This window comes from Acomys minous (genome assembly GCF_964271855.1).
Source record: "Acomys minous genome assembly, chromosome: 16".
Taxonomy (NCBI): domain Eukaryota; kingdom Metazoa; phylum Chordata; class Mammalia; order Rodentia; family Muridae; genus Acomys; species Acomys minous.
In genome coordinates, this window is record NC_140498.1 from 6766377 (window position 1) to 6788270 (window position 21894).

Genomic DNA, 21894 nt, shown 5'->3' on the forward strand with positions numbered 1-21894 from the left:
GCTTGCTCCAGTGGGAGCTGGTTCCCATGTGCCTCTGATAGGCCCTTGCTGTTTTGCCTTCTTGATTTCTGGTTCTACAAGATGTTTAGAGCTCATTTTTGTTTCTTTCTTGAGACAGCACTAGGCCCATCCATCTCCCCAGGAAGTCAGTGAGATCTGGGTGCTTGGTGCATTTGTGGGAGCTTGGGTGCTCCTGTTTGAGACTCAGTGGACAGAGCTAGCGAAAGCATCCATCGTACTAACCCAGTTCCACACACATAGCAATAAAAATCTCTACAACTACACATTTTCATCTGTACTAAGCTGAACTGACTCCGCGTTGACAGCCCCGGTTCTCAGACAGTGCAATGACTCCCTTCGCCTTCTCCCTTCTCCCTGGTCTCTCTGTGATGTGTCTCTCCAGTAGCAGGAACATGACTGTTACCATCTACCACCCACTCCAGTTTTTGTCCAATTGGATAAACACATAAAAGCAGCTTTAGAGCGGTTAACCTGCCCCCGTGGGAAACTATGTTACCAGCAAGCGTACATTGTGTCTGCAGAATTCCTCTTGTCCTTAGTTGGCTAGTTTCATCAAAACATTGTTTTCAGTGTAGCACCGCTCCTCTTTCCTCCGCACCCCCATTCCTTCAGTGTTGTGGCATAATATATTTGCAGTCGAGCTAGATTCCCCTACCTTGTGCCAGCATTCTTCCCTCAAATCCTCCGACTCCCTGTTGTTTCATTTCGCTTTACTTTGCACACATTGGCTTTCCCTTCTTGAGCCATGATGCTCTATGCGTTTTAACAAAGGCAGGCAGCGTCCTGTGTTCACCACCTCACTGCCCTGAGAAATGGTCTAAGATGCTCACAACTCCTCTCTGCCTGAGTTCTCCTCTTCTCCCCTTTCTCAGTTCCCCACCAATTGTTGATACCGGGTCTTCCTAACTTAGTCTATTCCAGAATTACACGGGACAGAATTGCTGTGGTATACGGGTCTGCTCTTGTTGTTGAGGGGGTTTTGTTTTGTTTTGTTTTGGGTTTTATGTTTGCTTTGTTTTGTTTCCTAGGATGGTTTCTCAGCACACAGCATCAAGGAATACAGTTGTGTTTGTTTGTTTGTTTGTTTGTTTGTTTATCTTTTAAAAAATAGACCTGGATTTTGCCTGCTTTGTTTTGCTTGTTCCTGCTTTGGTCTGTTTCTGTGCTGTTTTGAGAGTGCAACATATAAAAATCCTACAGGTTTGGCAGTGTAGGAAAAGGAACACAAAATTACATCCAAGATGCATTCACCCTGTGACTCCAAAGCTGGTTTAATGTTAGGAAACCAACCATGACCACAGTACACAAAAAGGAGGAAAAATGCAAATGTAGATTTTAATGTATAAGTAAGTGACTCTACAAACACTTGTAAAGGATGGGAAAAGACTTACAACCTAGTTCATATTTCTAGAATCTTTACTACTTTCAAGGTGCATATTTTTGTTGCTATGTAGTAGTATTCTTTATTATTATTTTTTTTCCAAAGATGACTTTGAGGTAGTTTTTCCAAGGAATGCAAATTTAGATTTTTTTTAATGTTTAGGCCCACATTCTTTGTATGCAGAGAATATGCATGTATTCCTCATCTGAGGTGAATCTTTGTCAGTGGGCCACCATTGAAAAAGGTCTGTGTTGATGTCCATGGATATATATATATTTCATCTATAGGAATTCAACCCAGGAATCTTAAGGAACGTAGGCTGCAGCAGGAATGCTGCAGGGAGGTAGGAAACACCAGGACTCAATCTGCTCATAAGACACCTTCAAGGGCTGTATGAGGATCCTGACAGCTGCCTGGGCCACACAGACATTGTGAGCCCAGGACAGGCTTGAGAATGACTCAAGCCTAAGTGTTTCATCTATCATGTGCTACATGTGCAGGCAATGACAAATGCTAGGAAGAAAAAACGCCTCCACAAAGTTTGTGAGGCATTTTCTTAATTAAAGACTCATGTGGGAGGACCCAGGCCACCTTGAGGAGTGTGACCCCTCGTTGAGTAGCTCTGGGCTGTATTAAGAAAGCAAGTGATGAGGAAGAAGCCAGTGAGCAGCACTCCTCCATGGCCCCTGCTTCAGTTCCTGCCTCCAGGTTCCTGCTGTATGAGCTCCTGCCCTGACTCCTCTCGGTGGTAGACTGTTACCTGGAAGTGTAAGATGAAATAAACCCTTTCCTTCTCAGCCTGGTTTTAGTGAGTGTTGTATCACAGCAACAGAAAATCTAACTAGGATAGAGGCCCCACGAAAGTGGCAGAAGCTGTCAGGACCCTGGGGGAAACCAGTATCATTTGTCCATTACAAGAGGTGCTATTAGGGTTGCAGGGAGTCTAAGAGCATTTGCAAAGCTGATTCTGTCAAATGGAATTTTTCTCCACTTGCCTCATAGAAAGACATGCTCTGTGTGAGGCAATGGCGTCTGCAAGCCCAGCGATGTAGAGCAGTGCATGGATGCCTGCCCAGGGTCTTCTGAAACCTTGGATAGTACCAAACCATGTGTGTATACATACATTATACTTCCCTCCCGCCCCCCCCCCCCCCGCCCCAGGCACAGCTATCTATGAAAAAGATTAATATATGAATTATACACAGTGATGGATCAGCATTAACAAAATAGAGCAATCATAGCAACATCCTCTAATAAAATGCCTATGAATATGGTCTGCCTCCTTCTCGGTCTCACAAAGGATGACTTAAGCATAGATGCTGGGTTATTGCACTGTTCATCTGAGAACAAAGCTGGCAATGAGTGACTTCCAGGCGGATAACGTACACACTCTGAACACACTGAGCAGAGAATGGGCCATGGCATTGCCTCAACACCATGAGAATCATGCTACTTAAAATCTGAGCATTGTTTCTGTTACTTTTTATTTAATATATCTGACTGAGATTTACTTGGGGTGTCTGAAACTGCAGGAACTGGAGCTGCAGAAATAGGGGCAAGACTACCACAACAGAGCACTCGTGGGCTATTTTCACATTTGGCACCTTGCCATAGTGGTGATTAAAACCAAGGAGCTCTTAGAGTTTTATGTCGTGGTAGCCAGAGCAATGGGTGGTTGCATTCAATTTCTGGATTTGCTCCTAAGATCGTGACCTTGATGCTCAGTTAGCATGACCACCATCTATAAAGATAAATCAGAATGCCTCTCCCATGGATTATAGGAGGCTTAAATAAATTAATATGCTTTGGAGTAGGAACAGTTAAATGAAGAATATATAGTATAGTTATTGTCTACAGTGTCCCAGTTTATGGCTACATAGAGCAGGGGAAAACATTTGGATATTGGGCAGCTATGTGAATTTAGTACAATAGCTCTGTCATCCTCTCTCTTTCCCTCTAATAAACATTCCTTGTGGAATCGGTTGGACTAGACTGAGCTCTTCCAGCATTGGGCACTGATGTGAGCTGGCTTCCTGTAACATTCAGTCTGACTTCATACTTGCTCCTTTCTCACTCCTGGGAGCCTCTAGCTCCAGAGCTCAGCTCTTCTCTTCCTCATGCTGTCTTGGACAGTTCCCACAGACTGTGCTCACCATTCTACCACCCTGACGGGGTTGTGCCAATACCAAGACTCACCTTCTGTCCCCCATGGCCCCTCAACCCCCCACCCCAGATTCCCAAGCTCAGCTCATCTCCAAAGCACTTGTCCTGTGGCCTATCTTAGGCTTGCCTTTAGGTGTCCCTGTGGAGTACATGGCCTGGGGTTTCCAAGTCAATACTTCTCTAGATGGAGCTGCCAGACTTTCCCAACATTCCCAGAACCTTCTAATGCTTCATGGGAGACCATCCAAAGCAGCTGCCTGCCTTCCAGTAAACATTAGTTCCTTCCTCTCGCTCACATCTCCCTCGGCTGCAGTGGCTCAGGGGTGGCACCATCTTCCTTGGTGTTCCTCTCTTGGTCTTCCAACATCTGAACAATCAAGTCCCAGGTTAGACCTTGCCTGTTCGGAATTCTAGTGCTCTGCTTATCTTCCTGACTATAGGATGACTGATAAAAATGTTAGTAGTCTCCTGCCCTCAATCGAGGGGTACAATGTTCCTACCGATGATACCTCTTCATCCCTCACAAGGTCTCATATGGTGGAAAAAAAACCTTCTGTGGGTATCATTACGTCATATAAAACAACCAGTTCTTACCACTTGGAGTCCATGATATAAGCACATGTGCCACTTTCAAAGGCCAACATGGGTATGGAAGATGTTTAGCTTTGATTCATAGCAAGTATCGGTCACTTCCACAGAGAAAACCATACACTGTGAAGGAGTATGTGATAAACGCACATTTTAACAGAAGTACTTAAAGTCTCCCCCTGACATTAAAATAAACATAGATGAACACATACATGTGTGGAGCACACATACATCATTAAATTCCTGGTTCCATCCGTTCTTCTATTTCACAACTGTATATATATTTGCTTTCTCTCAAACATAAAGCCAACAAAAAGATATGATAAAAAGCAAATAGAAAACAATAGTAATGGGCAAGCAAGTGTGTTTGTATCTCTAGCCACTCTGTTTTCTGCAGGGCTTGGGCAGCAGAGCCCCCAAGGACCACTTTATTTGTGAAGTTTACAAAATAGGCTGTAGGGACTGGGCGGCTAGCTTGCCTTACCTGGTTGCCTTGGGAGATCCAGGGCCGCGTTCTCCATTTCCTGGAGGCCTGGGTGCTCCAGCTGCCTGATCTGCTCCCCCAGGGATGGAGCTGCCTCTCAGCCTGGGCCAGAGTTCAGCCTCCGGTTAGGACTCTTGTGCTCTTCTTCCCTTTTCTGACTTTCCCCTCCCCTGAAGAAGAAAGTTATTTTCAAACCTCCATCTGTTTTGTGTTTAACGTGCAGAAAGGTTGCACATTTTCAGGGACCTTGTTCATAAGCAGTAGATTGGACAACAGTTTATTACACAAGTGGAGGTTTTTATGGCTGGCCTTTGTTGGGCTGCCAACTGGGAGAGAGAACATAACGTGCCTAGCCATCCCTATCAGGAAAAATGAGAGAGCATTACATACCAGTCAAATCGCTGCACATCGAAAAGCTGGTGACCAAGCCCAGAACCCCTGGAGCACAGCTGGTGAGGGAAACTTTGCTCATTAATAGTATTTTTAACATCCATAACTTTTCTTCAAGTCACTTATGTCACAGGAAGGATCCTGAACTACTGCATAGGATGTGTATATTTATGGCAGAATAAAGGTTCCATCAAGAAAATATTTTAAATCTGACCCTTATTGATACAAGGCATCAAACTAGGCTCTGGAAAAAGGAGGGTACGCGGGGGTGTTCACACATTTGTATGTGCATGGCGGTGTGGTGTGTGTGTGTGTGTGTGTGTGTGTGTGTGTGTGTGTGTGTGTGTGTGTACCCAGTTTTAATTACATCAAAATGTTGAGGCCATCCCTTACGTCAACAGGCTATAGATACACGAAGCTTCTGCCCTCACCCAAGGCTATACATTGTGTGGTCCTAGGAGATACTGCTTTTATTACTCCTTTGCTCTCAGGTAGAAAGTAAGCTGACCCTGCCGGAGTTTGTCTCAGAGCAATTCCACTGTGACAGACGAGTGCCCATGCTAATGGGCTCTCATGCATGCCGTTTTCCTCAGAGCTCAGACCATGCCACTGAGGCTTCTGCCGTGGACTGGGAAGTGTTCCTGCTTGACAGTACTCAGCAGAGGCTACACCCACGGCCTGGGGATTCCATACTGGACTCACTGGATAGCTTCTCTTAGAGTGGGCAGAGGGCTCTGAAGTTCTGCAGATGGTTCTGGCTTGGTCCGGCAGGCCCACAGACCCATGTGCCTCATTCTGGTGGTGGAGAACGGTGAACTCGGAGCACTGGCTGCCCACAGGAAGTGTCTCCCTGTGTTAATTCTCCTTTCCGGTGGGGCTTTTCTCACCTATCTCCTGTAGCTATCACTTCAGGTCCCAAGTTCTAAACCTTCGATAAGAAAGCAACATTCCACCCTGTCTCGAAAAAACAAACAAACAAACAAAAAAGAACAAACAAAAGACAAACAAACAAAATAACAACAACAAAAGGAAGCAACATTCCAGAAACCAACCCTGTCCCATCCTGTTGGCATGTACCCAGATAGGCATACAGCAAGGACTGGCAGCAGCAGCAGCAGCAGCAGCAGCGTCCCTAGGAATACAAAGATGACAGAGTAGACCACAGGAGGAACTTAAAAGTAGCTAAAAGACCCACTTCTTGCTCCAGCTGGCTCAGAGAAAAGAGAGTCAGGAAGTGAGCCTACACATAAAAGAGTTCTAGCTGGCTCTCACTAGAAACCATCCTGGGATGCCTTGTTTAGAGCAGTGGCTCTCATCTTCCTAGTGCTGTGACCCTTGCTGTGGTGACCCAAAGCATAAAATTATCTTTGTCGCTGCCTGACAAGTGTAATTTTTGCTACTGCTGTGAATCATAATGTAAATATCTGTGTGTTTTCTAAAGGTCTTAGGCGGCCCCTTTGAAAAGGTCGGTCACCCTCCCAAGGGGTCGCGACCTACAGGTTGAGAACCACTGGTTTAGATAAAAGCAATGTGCCTGCCTCCTGACACACTGAGTAGCTCCTGCATCTCTTCACCGAGTGTTCCGAATTGGATGTTAAATTATATGACTCTTTTTCTCTGTGTCAGCTCTACAGAGACTATTCAACAGACCGCCATTGAAAGCTCCCCTCTCAGACCGGCAATCCCAAGCCTTCTAACTACGTTGAGGCTGAGGTTGATTAATGACTTAAATGCCGTACTCCATCGGACAGACAGCTAATACCCCCGGTGGGACATTGGTCAGTAGCCGGGGGCGGCTCGGCCTAATCACCCTAGCTTTAATGCCACTTAAACCAGAGTGTAAGCACTGAAAGAATCTGAGGAATTCGATGATATAAGTCGTATTTTTAGAGCTGTGAATGACGCGAGCCAGCAAGACGGTTGTGGGTACTAAAGATAGCTCCGTCATTGCCCCATGATTTCTCACAGGCAAGTTCACGGCAGGTTGTGATGGTGGCAGGCTGAGGTGGCACACGTGCTGGCACAGTTTTCATAAGCAGCCATTCATAAGGTATTTGCCACAAAGCATAGTCCCCATGACGCCAACCTGATTTACACACAGCTCGCTGCACAAAAACACGGCTGACTGACTCCTTGGTGGAGGCAGGCTACATTTCACAAGGTCTCATCCCAAGTTAGAGTTCGAAGGGAAGGGAACAGGACGTGACTAGTCCACCAGACAAAATGTAAGTACAGCCTCCCCAAAATGCTCTCTTTTGTAGGAGAATAAAGATTTTTTTTAAAAATAGGGTGGGCTGGGCCTCAGGGACTGGGCCTTACAGGTAATACTTCTTAGTGTTTCTTCTCCGTATTTACTCCCCACATGTCTGCTAAGGCTCCTTTGTTCTTAATTACCTGCTGGTAAAGCAATTTTTTTTTAAACTCTGTACTCAAATGCTATCGTATGAGGATAGTTTAAAAAATAACAATAATAAGTAATCCCATAGCATTATTGAACAGACTAGAAATATTGACCCATGGATACTCAGAAGATCCACCCCCAGCTGTGTAAAAATGCAATTTGTCTTTATTTCTCTGTAACTCTCCTTAATTTCTACATTGAATTCTAAGTTGGCTTCGTTGCGGAGACATAATCTCAGTCAAATCAGAGGGTGTCGTCATCTAAACCCCAGGGACAGGAAAGACATAGGATGCCGACCCCTCCCACCTTGTCTGGCAGCTGCCTTGCTGTCCCACCTGACCTGACTGGATGATGGAGCAGGTGGTGAGAGATGGGGCACCCTTCTCCAGGACTCCAGCATCGGGGGCCCTGGCTCGTCTCCTTCTCTGGTTTGAAGAGTCCAGCTTGGAGGAAAAAGTTCCCAGCTTCTCATATAATCTTTCACATCTTTGCTTTATGACCGCACAGCCTGGGATTTGGGGCTCGAAAGCTAAAAATGTGCCTCCTCCTGGAAGCTGCATTTTGCTGCTTTTCCTTTACCGTTGAACAGAGGGCTAGCTGCCTAACGGAGAAAACCCACAGGAAATACCAGAGGAAAACATGACTGTATGTCTCACTAGAGGCCGCTGCTCACCTCTCCACACAGGTAAAGCACTGTGGAGCTGGCTATAAGGTGGTCACTGTCTTTACAGAAAAATTCAAAGCCAAGCGCTATACACAAGCTCTACATTTCCTGGCTCTGTGTTCTTCACAAGTTGATTAGCGTTTCTGTGCCTCAGGCTCCTGATCAAGAACATGGGGGTAATAATAGTGTGTGTGTGTGTGTGTGTGTGTGTGTGTGTGTGTGTGTGTGTATGTGACAACATCATACATGTATAATTAATTATATAGTTCTTATCACCACTGCAGCACACTTCTGTCCCTTAAAGCCATCAGCTTAAAGCCACTGGTGGTCATGATTTTGTTACCGCGACACGGAAAGGGTCATAGGCAGAGAAGGCGAATACGTCATGCCTAGCATTCCCAGGCAAAGAAGGAGCTACTAATGGTCTGAAGTGTGAGAAAAAGCTGAATTCCGTATGGATGGTAGCTTCTGGTCCCAGATGAATCAGATTATACAAACAGCACTGAGAGTCTTAAGAGGGACTCGGCTGACTACAATAAACGCAGGTGCGAGGTGGTGGCACAGAGGGGCGGACTCTGGAGGAGCCATAGCCAGAAGAAATGGGGAAAGGTTCCAGCCTGCATATCCTATGGGGGAAAGGACGGCAAAGGTGAGCAGAGAGGTGGATAAAGGGTGTCACCAGAGTAGCAGCAAGTCATTGGAGCAGACAGGACACATCAAGTCAGTCCTGAGATGGGAAGCCAGCTTGAGCACTAGCTAGGGGAGGAGCCACCTCTGTTAGCAAGGACAGAAGGAGGGAGAGGGAGGGAGGGAGGGAGAGAGGGAGGAAGGAGAGAGGGGGGTTAGCTCAATAATCCCCATAATATACAAGTCTCCTGCGTCATCCCTGTGGGTGGACCTGAGGGTGGGAATGTGAGGATGTGGGCACGGAGTCTGCCATTCCTTCTGTCATAGAGCCCAGACTCGTCAGCTTCATTCTTGAGTCACAATCAGCCGGGATGGATGAGTCCAGCGAGGCAGGGGAAGAGATGTCACATCAGAAGACAAGAGTCCAGGGCTCTAGAGAAGCCAGTGACCAAGTAGCCCAGCAACTCTGCAAGCGTGCGCAGTGGCTCTAGGTAGGATCAGCTTCAGTGAGTCAAGTCACATTGCGGGTGTGGGAGCCAGAGGTGCGTCACTGTGAAGGGCCTTTGCTGTTTTCCAGTTGGAGATCAGCTTGCCAACTTTTCCCAAGCTCCGATTTCCTCGTGGAAGATGGAGGGAACAAGGACCTCATCTGATTGTTTTGACAATTAAACTCAATCATATGTTCACTAGTTCACTAGTCGTGGTCTGCTCACTGTTGTGAAATGCTACTAGATCCCCATTGTCACCGGTGCCATTGTAGCAATTACCCAGTAAGATAATTGCTGGGGCTTTATTAGGCTGGAGCTACTGAGTTGTGAGCTTCTAGGCTGTGGAGCCTTCTCCACTCAGAGGAGTGGCTATGCTTTTCTTTCTGATGCATGCTTTTTGTTTTAAGCAAAATGAAAGGTCCCATGCTTTCATGGGTACTGGTGATCGAGATGTTCTCCATCACTGGACTAGGGCTGAGCTGTAGTTCCGAGGTGGGGTGTGTTCCACATGCATGTGGCCTTGAGCAAGGTGGGGCCAGCAGCACACTGGTTCGGAGTTTCCGAGTTAGATCAAGGGCTGGATGGTGGATGTCACACTCTGAGGGGACACAGCTGGCCTTGGTTGCATATGCTTCTGGGTTCATTAGAATTTGAGTTAGTACTGGGTTTAGAGGGTTTCTATTTAGGGTGGTGTGGTGAAAGGGACAGAATGGCACATTCTCTGCTGCGTGTCCTGAACGTGTCAATGATAGAACAGACTTATCTCTCGTGTGACAGTGACACGTGAGTTGGGGTTTGAGGGATCTAGCTCACAGTCTTAAGGGGGGGGTCCTTGAGAACCATCTACCCAGGAGCTTCTTCATCTTTTAATGTTCTAGAGATTCTCAGTAGACAGAAGGGAAAGGGATGGCCTTGCACCCGAGAACCCTGTAAAGATAGACGTGAGAACTGCTCTCCATTCATGGGCTGCCCGGCAACAGGGCACCGTCTGGATTGGTTTGCTGGCCACAGTTTGCCCATTGCTGGATCTCTTGGGTCTGCTCTGAAGAGGAACCCAACTTTTCTCTTATAAATCTTTTACTTTCTCCATCAAAGTTGCCCAGCTCCCCCTCCATATCACCGCCTATCTTGCATGTGATAATATTTTTCATATTTATAACAGTTGTCAGGTTAAGTGTTTTTGTTAAATTTTATGTTTGATATTACACAGAGTTCCTTTGTGGACAGTTTTCGTGAAGGTGGTAGATTCGTTTCTGCGGCTGGGATAATGGAGTCTCACGAACTGGGTGGCTTAAAACAATCAGTGAATTTATTTGCTCGCAGCCTGGACGCCAAAAGGCTGGAGTCAATGTTGGCAGTGTTGATTCTTTCTGGAGGGCAGGTCTGATGGCGCCTCTCACGCCTCCAGTGATGACCAGCCATCTTTAGGGTCCCTCGGCATGGGGACACATAAGTCAAATCTTGACACCTCTTGTCACATTTGTTTGTGTGGCCATCTTCAACTTTGTCTTAACTTGATTGAACCTCCAAATCCAATGTACAGATTCTGGGTTAGAACATTAGCATATCTTTCTGAGGAATGCAATTCGGCTTGTATCAGGTGAGCAGCAATGCACCTTAATTGCAGGTGATAAAAAGCTGTACTCCCTCCCACTTTGTGATGGTGACAAATAAGACAGATAAGGGCCCAAAGGCTTACACTTCAGCCTTCATTTTAAGTTGTGAAGACTGCCATTATGCTGCTACCTTAAAGAATGTAGAATTTTCCTTCGTATGCTTTTTTTTTATTATTATTATGGACATGGAACAATGAACTAGAAACACTGCACATTCTGTACTCTCTTCCATGTTCATTTTATAAATGCTGTATTTAAAATACCGGAACGGTGTGGCTTGCGGTTACCAACAAAATGAAAAATAAAAGCAAAAAGTCTCATAACATCCATGTCACTCTGAGAGGGAAACACAGCCTGGTGCCCTGGACAAGAAATGGACACTGAATTGCATTCTCACCCTTTTCTGCAGGGGTCGGGATTGAAAATCACTACCAGCTGGTTAAAATTCTGTTCTATTTTGAAACGGATGACTGAGACCTCGAAGCCATCACTGGGGCTCCGTTCTGTTTCCTCTACTTGGTCCAAGTTGTACAGATCCAATTTTCTCAGTAAAGAAGTATATTTGGGAAGGGTGGTATCACCTCAACTCCAACAGCAGAAACTCTACTGAGGCTCCAGAGTTTGAGCAGGTGAGCCCCCCATGTTCCAGGTGCTTTTGGGGGGTGCTTCTCGGGACTTTGCATCTTGTACCTCTTCAAGGGTGTTTAGCACAGTCGGCCATGCTGGAGTCGCCTCTTTCCTGCTGAAGACTGTTACCTTACTGTTAGCTCCTTTGAAGCCTTGGCCCTGGCCTCAATCTGAAGCACAGAAGCCAGTAAGGAGGCTACCTTGAGATGATGCAAGGAACAGGAAACCCACCAGAACGAATCCTTCAGAACCGGGAAGGACACAGCCAGTCCGACACAGTGTGCCCCCAAACTCCCCAGGTGGGATTTGTGGCAGGATGATAGGTCGCAGCTAAGGACTATGTACTATTCATTAAAAAACTGACAACTTCCTAAAGTCTAGGGGATTCAGGGAGCAACTTTACAGCAACACTAAGCGCTCAGTAAAGAGCAGTGGCTGCTATTACACTTTATCAGCACAACTGTCACTGGAAACTTCAGATAATGTAAAAAAAAAAAAAGGCATCAGCAATATTTTTGGCCTCCTCCGTGCCTAAGGGAACCTGGATGATTGGGCGGTGGTCTGCTCTGAAGTCAGTTTCATTGGCTACAATATTGGCAGCCTCAAATGCACTCCTAGCTTGGAGATACAGGGAGCTATTTTGCGTTAGTCTTAGGGGAAGAGGTAAATCTCAACTTCAAACAAGAACGTGTCTGGTTAAGCCTAGCCCATGGCTTATTTCCTGCAAACCCAGCGTACTCTAAGAGTCAGAGGCAGGCAGATCTCTGTGAGTTCAAGGCCAGCCTGGTCTACAAAGCGAGACCAGTACAGCCAAGGCTACACAAACAAATCCTGTCTCCAAAAACAATCAAACAAACAAAAACCAAAAAACAAAAACAAAAAAAAAACAACAAAAAAGGCTTCCAGTTTACTCCCATTTTCCCTGTATTAGTTACTTTTCTGTTGCTGTGATAAAACATAACAGCCATGGTGAGTTACAGAAGAGAGGATTTATTTGGACTTATAATTCCATAGGGATAAGAACCCATCAGAGTCGGGGAGGTAAGACAGTCGGGTGTTGGCTGGAGCCAGGAGCTGAGAGGTCCATGTCCTCAACTCCAAGCGCAAAGTAGAGAGAGCAAAGTGGAAGTGGGTGGGGCTTCTTAACTCCCGGTGCTGGTCTCCAGTGACGTAGTCCAGTGGGGCCCCCCAGCTAACCTCCCCACAAAGCATCCGTAGACCAAGTTTTCAATTGTCAGACCATAGGGAGGATGTCTATGAGAATACGCTTTGACTGAAGGAAATAAAGCTTTACGTGGTCATTGCCTTGAGAGAACAACAGAAACATCATTGTCTAATACTTCCACAGAGGGGTTTAGCCCACCAAACTGTGCAAACTGGCCACAGTCCGTTCTGTGAGGCGTCTGGGTGGGGCAGCACTTTTATAATCTCTCTGCAATCAAATGTTTTCAGGGTTCTCAGACTTCCTATGAGCAAACTTTTATTCTCAGGGATGCTGGCTGTCAGTGGCCTGCATTCAGCCTCCTGCCACAGAAAAGCAATTGTCCTTTGGGGAGGTGGAAGGTACAGGTTCCAGGGCTATAAAGGCTTTCTCACAGTGTATGCTTGCTGTCCCTAGAAACCTGCATTCTTTCTTCCATTGACATGGTCTCATGAACAGGAACTATCACCCCTTACACATGTACCATGTACCTATGTACAACTTGACTATGGTTCTTTTTTTTTTGTATATTTGTTTGCTTGTTTACTCATTATTGTGTGTTGTGCACAGTGTGTGTGTGTAGCTTTGTGTACCACTGCACACACATAGAGGTCAAAAGTCAACTCAATGGAGTCTGTTCTCTCTTTTCACATTTCAGTGTATTCCAGGAATCAAAGTCAGGCCAGCAGGGTTGTGTCATGAGCACCTTTACCCAGTGAGCCGTCTCACTGGCCCAACTATGGATCTTCAAAATAGAATCTTTGGTTCGGTCCCCAGCTTCTCTCTGGGCTCATGTCTCAGGTTTAGATGGTATCTCAGCAGGTGACCATTAGTGACCGCGAACATCTACCCCGCTACATCGGACATTCTAGGCCCAGTCACCTCAGCTCCCCCTTCAGATACTCTGACAACCTGCGCAGTAGGTCTGACTGGTATTCTATGCTTTGGAAACTGCAAGGCAGAGAGGTCAGGAAACTTGTCCAAGGTCACGTAATCATCAAAGGGACCAGGATTCCATCCAGGAAAAGAACAGGATCTCAGCCTCCAGATTTGACAGCTCCCGTGCCAACGCTGAGCATCCTCTGAATGCACTTAAACAAGAGCGGCAGATAAGCGTGGCTTTGCACTCCATTATTGTTTTTCCGTCAAAAATAGAACTTTTAAGTTTATTTAAACAGCAAAAAGCACAACACTGCTGTTACCATGGTGTTGCACTTTAAAAGATTTAGGCAAAGTATAAAAATATAAGCTCCAAGGCACACTAAGCACCTTGTCCATCAACCCTAACCAAAGTAATTTAACCCTTTCCTTCTTTCTTTATGCTAACTAAGGATAAGAGAGGTTTTTTTTTTTTAATTGCTTTCTCTGTGAGTTTTTTTGGGGATAGCTGAGTTAAGACAGGTTGTAGCTCTGGCTGTCCTAAAACTCATTCTGTAGAGTAGACCAGGCTGGCCTTGAACTCAGAGATTCGCCTGCCTCTGCCTCCACCTCCCAAGTGCTGGGATTAAAGGTGTGCACCCTTCATGACATGGCATTTTATATTGTACCGTATCTCTAAAAATATCAGAAAAGAACTTGCCCCCATTGTCTCTTCATCAGTGTGCTCCTGCATAGGGACCACCCCGTGTGTGCTCCTGCTACGAGAGAACCTGCTGACTCAGGAACCGTCAGAAGAAAAACCACATGATGGGGCCTTGAGAGATGGCTCCACAGTTTAGAGCACTATTTTTTTTTTTTTTTTTGCAGAGAATCTGGGTTCAAGTCAAGCACTCACATGGCTGCTCCCACAACCACCTGTAACTCCACTCCCAGGAGACCTGATGCCCTCTTCTGGGCTACATGGAAAATATTCAGAGCATGTGACATGTCTGAATCATGCAAAGCTTGCACATTTCCTTCTGCTGCACTGGCTGGGCCATAGAGTGTGATGCGAGGTGAAAACAAGACACTCAAGCTTCGCCCTGCACTGGTCTGCAGGGGAGGGGTTAAATGGCTCCCCACCCATTCCGATGTTCCTTGCAGGGGTGTGGTTAGATGCTTTGGCACACCACACTGATTCCATTTCTAGTTTGCTGAGAGAAATGTCATAGGTGGATGAGGAATTTTGTCAAATGGTTTTTCTGCATCAGTTGACATCACTGTGTCTTGTCAGTTTTGATTATAACTTCATTTATTATTCATGTATTATTTATTTTTTATTTTAATCATTTATTATCATTAATTTATTATTGTTTATTATCATTACGTTATATTGTTTTTATTATATTTTCATTTTTTCTATTGTTTTTCTTTTATGATCTATTTCTAGTATTGATTATTGGTTATTAATTTTATTCATTTATTATTAATTTATTATTAAATGGGTGATTTACCTGCATATACACCACACGTGTGCCTGATGGCATGTAGTTCAGAAGAGGACATCAGGTCTCCTGGGAGCGGAGTTACGCATGGTTGCAAGCTATCATGTGGGTTCTGGAACTTGAACCCCAATTCTTTGGGGAAGAAAAGTAGCTAGTGGTCTAAACCATGAAGCCACCTCTCAAGGCCCCACCATGCGGTGTTTCTTCTGAAGGGCTAATGGCTCTGATGATGGCTCTGGGGACACTGAACCAGCCTTAGACCCTGCATGCTGTGGCACACTTTTCATCTACTTACTGAGTACATTGTAACAATATCTCCACATGATGCCTTTGAATGGTTTTAATCTATAGTTTTCCTCTCTCCCTCCCTTTATTCTTTTTACCTGTCTGGTCTAAGCAACAGAGTGAGGATGACCTCATAGTGGAGCTGAAAGTATTTCTTCTTCTTGGGGACAGATATTATAGAGCTGGCCTTTGTAAATGTTTGATAGAATTTTCCAGTAGAAGCATCTGGGCCTGGAGTTTGGTGGTGGTGTTTTATATTTAGCAACATTTTGCTAAAAGTTTAATTTCTTAAAAGTTGTGGGACTGTCTACGTTTTCTACTACATGTTGAGTGAAGTTTAGCAACTTGTTGTTTCAAGGAATTGGCCCATTTGCCTAAGCTGCTAAAATATCCATATCTTGGAAGAGCGGGGATTGAACCCAGGGCTTGCACACGGCAGGTGAGTGCTTTACCACTGAGCTATGCCTGGGCCCTTTCTAAAATGGTGAGACAAGTCCCACTAAGTTCTGCTGGGAACATAGGCAGTGTCCCAGCTCTCCTGAGGATCCCATTATTTCCTAATGTTGTTGGAGATATTAGCAGTATTCTTTATTTAATTCCTAGTACTGGATTTTGTTCCCTAATACTTTCTTTGTCAATCTTGATAAAACGGTATCGATATTTTTGGTCTTTCAAAAGAATCAGCTTTGGGTTTATTTACTCTCTATATATAATTTTTCTGTTTCCAGCTTTATTTGTACCATGACATTTATTTCATTCTTAAGGTAAAAGCTCTATTTCTTTAAACGTAAACACTTCAGGTTACATGTTTTCTCTAAGTGCCGCTTTAGCTGTGTCTTAATACTTAGCTTATTTTATTTTATTGACATTTTCTAACTCTCCTTAAGATTTTTTCCCTTCACTCGTGGATTATTTTACAACACTGCTGTTTCATTCCTAAACATTTGGAGATTCTTACTTTTTGTTTGCTTGTTTGTTTGTTTCTCCTATTGTCTGCTACTGACTTCTCATTTCCGCTCTGAATTTTTTCCGTAATAAGAATTCTTTATGATATGTATTCTGTGATCAGCATTTTTGGCTGTTTCACTCTACTTTCAAAAAGAATATTAGTGAGCCGAACAGGATGACATCAATGGACATGCTAAGCTAGACAGGGGAAGCCCCACGTCCTCCACCTACAGAAAGAACTGCAGACAAAGGAGGAAAGCCAGGATCCAGGGAGGTGTCTGTCCCCAGGGAGGAGCACACCAATTGGTTGTCTAGTGCCAAATGGTCCATCCTGAAAACATATACATACAAGTAACATGGCATAGCCTGAACAGGTGCATATCAGGATATATAATTATATACATGCACATAAAGCATGCAATAACAGGGGAAAAAGAAGCTGTGAATGTAGAAAGGGGGAGGGGCATACAGAAAGGCTTGGAGGGAGGAAAGGGAAGGGGGAAATGTTTTAATTATAATATCAAAAAACAAAAAAGGAGTGATTAGCCACTGTGTGGTTAGAATGACTCTAAGTGGCATTGTTATCTAGCTGAAATATAACTGTGGTGTTTTAAATGTTTTTCCTGTCAAGTCTGTGGGGTTTTGTGATGTGCTCTCACAGCCCTGTTAGGGGCTTACAAGGTAACATTTGCTCCATCCTCCTGGTAAGCTGGCTTTTATCAGCATGTGATGTCTCTATCCCAGACAGCCACTCCGCTCAGCTCATGTGCTTGTTTCCTGGGCCAGCATCTCCCTGTGCAATGCAAGGTAACCTAGAACTCGTGACTTTTCCTCCTCTGCCATTTAGGTGTAGCCAACTGACATCATTATAGTGTGGAAAAGCCTCTTGTAAGCATCACGTAGGAATATGCTCTTACAGGTGGAGCACACCTGTATTCCCAGCACTCAGGAGGCCATGGCAGTGTGATTCTGTCTTGGGTGGGGGGTGGGGGTAGACACTAAGATAGTGTGTGTGTGTGTGTGTGTGTGTGTGTGTGTGTGTGTGTGTGTGTATGTGTGTATGTATGTGTGTGTGTGTATGTGTGCATGTATAAGCACATTTGCATGTGCACTCTGTTAACTGCTTTTGGTTATTGTGGTTAGATCATTTATAGGTTATTTATGTTAATAGAATATAAGCCTTTATATATATTTGTGTTTAAGTCTATTATTTTGCTAATTTTCTGTTTAGTCCCTATTTCCCCTCCATTTTTCTTTTATGTCATCTTTTTTAAAACTATTCTCTGGCACTCCGTTTTAACCTATTAGGTTTGTGTCTGCTTGTGTGGTTTTCACATACCCAGCTTTTCTCTCTGTGGGGTTTGTGATAATATATGCAAGTGTCACTGCCCCATGGGTGCCTTCATGTTGGAACAGTCTTGGGCAGTCCATCTGTAGACCTTGAGTGCCCCATTAAACAATTCACTGTTTTATTTCTTGACCGTCACTATTTTCAGTGACTCATGAACAGAATCGTCTATTATCTTTATCCAAACATTTGTATTTCTGTGCTGACTGGCTTTGGTCATCAATTTGACACAAGCTAGACTAAGCCTAACGAATCTCTGAAGAACTGTCTAGATCAGGCTGGCCAGGGGGTTCATTTGTTCTTTCTCTCCCCCGTCTCTGTTTTTTGGGACAGGATTTCTCAGTGTAACCCTGGCTGTCCTGGAACTTGCTCTGTAAACCAGGCTGGCCTGGAATTCACAGAGATCTACCTGCCTCTGCCTCCCAAGTGCTGGAATTAAACGTGTGTGCCACCACTGCCCAGATCTAGGGTGGTGTTTTCTTAATTGAGCTAATTGAGGTGGGAAGAACCACCCTAAATATGGGTAGTACCGTTTCAGGAACTGGGCCCCCGGCTGATAAAGGAGGAAGGCAGCTGGGTATTGGCAAGCCTGTATGCTTCATTCTCTGTTGCCATTGCAAGTGTGATGTGACCCACTGTCTGTTGCTGTGACTTCTCCATCATAATGGACTGGAAATGTAAGCTAAAATAAACCCTTTCCTCCCTGAGTTGCTTTTGTTGGTTTTTTTTTTTTAAAGTCCTGTCAGCTGGAAAGAAAGCTAAGACCATTTTGTGGCTTTTCCATCATTCTGAAGATATGAACGGCATGCCAGCATCTCTCCCTTCCAGCGGCATGGCCTCACTCGGTGGTGCATCTGACACAGAGCTCCCAAGCCTTCATGCTTTCCTGTGCAAAGGCCCTTTGTCTACCTCCCTTCCTTAGGCTCTGCTCTCCCGGGATGGAAGGCTTACCCAGCAGATTCGGAATGCCCACCGCCCATTCTGAGCTTCAGAGGATAAAGCGGCACTCCTCTGAATCACAGTGTAGCCACTGGGCCATTGTCTGCCGGCTGCTGTCAAGACTTCCTCCTTGTTTTCAATTTTCAGACTTTCGGTTGTGAAACCCCAGCACTGACTTTTCCTAGTCCTGTCTGCCTGACAACTTTTAAATGTCTTAGGTTTATACCTTTTTAGAATTTGGTATGCTTTCAGCCACTCATTCTTCCTTCCTTTCTCTCTCTGTCTCTTTCTTTCTCTCCCTCCCTCTCTCTCTCTCTTTCTTTTTTCTCTCCTGTCAGGGTGCAATCTCCTGTCTTCCCACCTAGTGCTCAGGAGACATGAATATTACATCTTTTTCTCTCTCTTGCCTAGGGTGGGTTAATTCCTATTAATCTATCTCTTGTTTTCTTTCCCTGTAAACATATCTATAGATTTCATAAAACTAATAATAAATTCAAGTGGTAAACCAACTCTTAAAATTCAGTAGTTGGGGCTGGAGAGGTACTCGGTGTATGAGAGTGCTTGTGGTGCAAGCAGGAGGTCCTGAGTTTGGATCCCTGGTACCCACAGTAAAGAACTGAGCATCGCCACATATGCACGTAATCTCCAGTGCCTGAGTATGTATGAGTGGGAAGGGACAGACAGGAAGATAACTAGGGCCTACTAGCCAACTGGTCTACCTGAAAAAAAAAAAAAACAAGAACAAAAACAGAAGAGCCAACTCCAGGTTCAGTGAGACACCCTACCTCAAGGAAATAAGCTAGAAATCAATAGACCAGACTTAGTCCCCTGTCTTCTGAAATCTGTGCACTATTAACTTGCACACACTAATGACCACCCTATTCACTCTCACCCCAAGCACACATGTATGGGTAAAAGCCATGGCAGGAGGGCTGGAGGCATGGCACAGTGGCAGGGGACCATCTTCCCATGGGCAAGGCCCTAGTTCAACTCCCAATACCAAACCAAACTCCCAATACCAAACACAAAGCAATTAAAAAATAATTGCATATGTCCTGGCTTCTTCTCTATTGCTGTGATAGAAACCATGATGAAAATTAACATAGAGAGGAAAGAGTTTAGTTTAGTGAGGAACTCTGTTTTCTGCCTAGATACTTAGGGCTTTCTCAGCCTGCTTTTTTAGGCACCCCAGGATTGCACACCCACATGTGACACCATCCAGAGTGGGCGTGGCCAGCCCACATCAATAAGTAATCAGAAAATGCCCCACAGCCTTGCTCACAGGCTCCTCTCCTCTCAGGGGACTCTAGTTTGTATCAAGTTGACAAAACACTAACCAGTGCAATAAGAAAAGTCATATCCCATAGTTTTAAAGGAGGCATGGTCTTGTATATACACTTTACCAAAGAGAATAAGAAAGAGGCAGGAAGCATGTGGCACCAACTGCATTCAGCCCCATCAGTCAGTGGGGAGAGTACAGTTAGAAACCAGAGAATTTGGGGCTTTACACGCCGTCTTAGGTTGCTTCTCTGTTGCTCTGATAAAAACAACCTAGAGGGGGAAAAGGCTTATTTCATCTTACAAATCATATTCCATTGATGAACCTGGAGGCAGGAACTGGTACAGAGGAGAAGGAAGCGCGCTGTTTACTGTCTTGGTCTCTACAGCTTGCTCAGCCTGCTTTGTTGTAAGCGAGGACCATCTGCCCATGGGTGACATTGCCCACACAGAGACATGATGTAACCAGACAGCTCTAGCTTGTGTTGAGTTGGACAAAACAAAACAATTAAGCATCACACTAGCCCAAGAACCATGAGTAGCAGAGTGAGAGGAGGGAGGGAGAAGGGGAGGGGATGGGAGAGGGAGGGAGAGGGAGAAGGCATACCCGGAGACCGCTGACCTTCCCAAGCATCAGCCACTTTGAATCCTAGGTGTCTGGTGATGTCAGCTTCCTTCACTCCAGAATAAAGTTCAGCTGTTTGGGTTGGGACTCAGAACCTCAGCTAGGTCGCTGAGGACCAATCAAAGGCCCTTCCAACAAAAATCCATTTCCTCACATGGCAAGGATTTCTCTAGAGATGTCTGTCCAGTCCCAGCAAATAATCAAGCCAAGCTATAGAGAGGCAAGATGAGAGAGGTGACGTCACCAGGAGTCCGGTGATGGATGGAAGGATGGACACCCTGAGGAAGGCTGTCACATTCACTGTGGGCAGAACAGTGAGGCATGGGGTTTCGCGAGCAAGTTCATGGTGTCTGAGGACACTGTTGGGTAGTTTCCTTTTCCCACCTCTCTACACCAAGAAGCTTAGACATTTTGTACTTGGCCTGGGGGTGTTGCTTAGCAACAGAGCACTTGCTCAATGTGTTTAAGTCTCTGGGTTCAACCTCAGCGTCCCTCTAAAAAAAGTTCCCTTCCAGGATACCCAGCTTCAGAGAAGCTCCCCCAACCCCCAACACCACCCTCCCCCTGCACTACTGAGGGTGAGCATCAAACATCCTGCAGACTGTGCTAGGCCACTACATCACAGCAGTGAGTCACTAACACAGTGATCTCCTATAGAGTTCAGACCTGACTCCGAAGTTGGATATGCTGGGATGGAATCCCAACCCCAACATCGTTCCTGAGCTATGGGGCCTTGAGGAGTTGCCTGGTTTCTCTTCTGTTTCCTTAACTGCAGGATGGCAATAGAGTGCTGCCCCTTGGTCTGATAATCCCGGAGCACTTGGAGCGCCTCTCTGCTACTACGTACTCAACACGGTAACATTCTCCTCCCATGCCATCGCCAAGAGGCAGGCAAGCCAACACATAGGAGCAAGTTTGCTGTGTGGGAAGCCAGAATCACCTACACACGTAAGCCGCCCTGGCTATAGTTTTCAAGAGCAGAGAAAACCGCCACGCTTCCTGTGTTCTACTGCACACCGAGAAAGCCCTTCCTACCAGGAAAAGTTCAATTCTTTCCTCATCTAGTTGTTCAAAGTCGGCGTGAAATTGATTCCACATGCTTGTTAAAGCCACAAGGCTTGCATGGTACAACTGCTTCCTGCAGTCCAGTTTGCCTTTGGTAAATCCCGTTGACTGAACTCACTGAGAGCACCCAGTACGTTGGGCAGGGGAATCTGCCTACCCACAGCTGCTGAAGGGGGCTCACCTCCAGCCTTGTATTGCTTTTCAGTGTAACTAAAATATTTTAGTGCATAGTTAATCACAACTTAGCAAATAAAATAAGCAAAATTCAACTCTTACATTACTTCACTATTTCTCTATAGGTAAGAAAAAAAATCTAAGTTTGCTCTCGTCTGACTCTAGGGTCACTCTTGTGGTGCAAGGTAAGATAGCCAATTTGGGTGAGCTTCGGTTTT

The 21894-nt window shown here is 45.3% G+C and overlaps 1 long non-coding RNA gene across 1 annotated transcript; it reads left to right on the top strand.

The window, feature by feature from the left end:
• Positions 1 to 8950: 8950 nt before the first annotated feature.
• Positions 8951 to 21684, top strand: LOC311586249. The gene is made up of 3 exons (XR_014775497.1): positions 8951 to 9210; positions 11233 to 11452; positions 21213 to 21684. It is a non-coding gene; the product is annotated as an uncharacterized lncRNA (long non-coding RNA).
• The last annotated feature ends 210 nt before the right edge of the window (positions 21685 to 21894 follow it).